Raw genomic sequence first — 2500 nt, 5'->3', positions numbered from 1 at the left:
TGGCAAATGTCATAGGAACTTTAACTTGCCAACAAGTTGTTTTTACAGTAAATGCTTCTATTTTCGCTTTTGTTAAATACAATATTTTAATCATTTAGAAATATTTTTAAGTGAACATAATTTCAAAAATATAAGGTGTTTGTACAATAAGTATCTATAGTTTAGCTTTCTTTAAATAGACAATATTTTAATTTTTTTGAAATTTATTTTCAAGTGAATGCCATTACAAAACATTTCTTGGACATATTAAAAAATATTTTAAAGTGAAAATGACTTTAAAAATACGGTAAATATTTCGTAAAAGACCCATCCGTAACCTCGGTGTGAAATGATATTTTTGCATAATTTTTTTTTTCGAGTGCATTCAAAGTGTCTCACCTCCAAGGATTTGGCTGTTAATTCTAGCACGTCCTGCTACTATGTAACAGCTATTTGCGATAAAGGACCCGAAACAGCTGTTACGTGGTAGCAGGGCGTGCAAGAAATAACAGCTAAATCTTTCCTTTTCCGGGAAAAGGAGCCGTTTATGCATGATTTCGATGTCGCATTTGTTCAAATCATGCGAAATAACCCGGAAAAGGAAAAAAAAAAAAAAACACGGAACAAAACTCCGTTGGTGGGAAACTCCGAGGTCTCCACTACCCCTCCCCTTTTCTTTTCTGGAAGAAAGTAGCTTGCGGTGGATTTGCAGGTAAGATGCGCTGAATTCACTCGAAAAAACCTGTGGAAAAAATTATCTCACATCGAAGTACGAAGGGTCCTTTATGAAGTATTTACCCAAGATCGGGACAGGCATGCGAATAGAAGGATCAATGAGACTGATAAAGCAAGGGCTGGGCGTCTGGCGGAACAGAGGTAAAGGGACAGAAGCAGGAGAGATCAGGACTCGGACGCTCGGGGAGCCGGGCGTCTGGCGAAACAGAGGGAAAGAGAAAAAAAACAGATGTCATGAAATGCATGCTCTTGTGAATACAAACGGAATAAAACAAGTTTCGAGTAAATCAGACCACGGATTCCCGAGATACGTGATTTTTTTTTCGTGTGACGGGTAGTGGACAGGTAGTGGACAGGCTTCTTTCAGCTTCCGTCTACCAAATCCATTCAAAAGGTTTGATCGGTCCGAGATTATAGTAGAAGATACTTGCCCAAGTTGCCACGTAGATAGATAAATAGACAGATTTGGTATTTGCATGTCTACGACAGTATCCTTCGAAAAGTGTTGTTTATACATACATACATACATACATACATACATATATATGTATATATATATATATATATATATATATATATATATATATATATATATATATATGGTGTGTGTGATTTGTTTTGATCTAGTTTCAGCTCACGAGCTGTGGCCATGCTGGGGGGCACCAACATATATATATATATATATATATAATTTTCCAGAGGATGTTGCAACCGTTACCAATATAGCAATATTTCTTTTAAATATACGAATTTAAAAGTTAAAAACCAGGACCAGTTACTGCAACAGCTTGGGATTCAGGGGCCCACCGCTTTTTAATATTCTCCCAAAGAGCCTGAGGAATCTGCACAAAGTAGATGTAGGAGTTTTTAAATCAAAGCTGGACCTCTTCCTATCGAGAGTCCCAGATGAACCTACCTCGCGGCAGGAGGTGCAAATGAGGGTTGCTAAATCAAACTCCATTCTTCACCAAGTGCCACATATTGTAAGAGGCTCCCTGTAATAACATTGTAGCAACACGGTGGTGCATCAGCATGGCCGCAGCTCTAAGCTGAAACTTAAAATATATATATATATATATATATATATATATCAGCATATTCATTCGACTGAGGTCATGCTGGTGTACTTGCTTCAATAATTCGTAGTCGGATGAATCGACCCCTTTACTTTTTTTTCACCTGGTACTTGTATTGGTCTCTTTACACCGAACCGCTAGTTTACGGGGAAATAAACCCAAAGGCACACACACACACATGTTGATGGATAATACACGACGGGCTTATATATACACTAGAAGGAGTACTGAAAAGTTCCTGGCTTTAAGAGTATCGCTAAACGCCTGGCTGGAGGCCCAACCATCCGAGCTCTTTTACAAGGCTTAGAAAAACTGAAGGACTGCTGTAATAAGTGTGTGAATCCTAGAGGGGAACATGTTGGATAAAATAATTAACTGTTCTTCCTGTATTTCCTTTAATCCAAAACCAGGAACTTTCCAGCATCTCTCGTCGAAGGATAAATTGTTATACCAATATTCATAAAGCTTTCTCTAAGAACAATATCATTTGCCAAAAACACACTATGATGAAAATCTAGGCGAAGCTGAACGCCGCTTCTACAAATATGAGCTCAGTGATTGAGTAGCAATTCTTAACCAGCACGATATAAGTGACCCAACAATGCAACAGGGTAACCACAAGGCGCGTGGCCAAGTTGTTAGGTTGTTGCACTCACGATCGACGGTTCGATTCCCAGCTCAGGCGGCATGGCATTGTGTTCTCGAGCAAA

This window comes from Octopus bimaculoides, chromosome 29, assembly GCF_046866305.1.
Source record: "Octopus bimaculoides isolate indiv1 chromosome 29, ASM4686630v1, whole genome shotgun sequence".
Lineage (NCBI taxonomy): Eukaryota > Metazoa > Mollusca > Cephalopoda > Octopoda > Octopodidae > Octopus > Octopus bimaculoides.
This window is presented reverse-complemented; position numbering follows the sequence as displayed.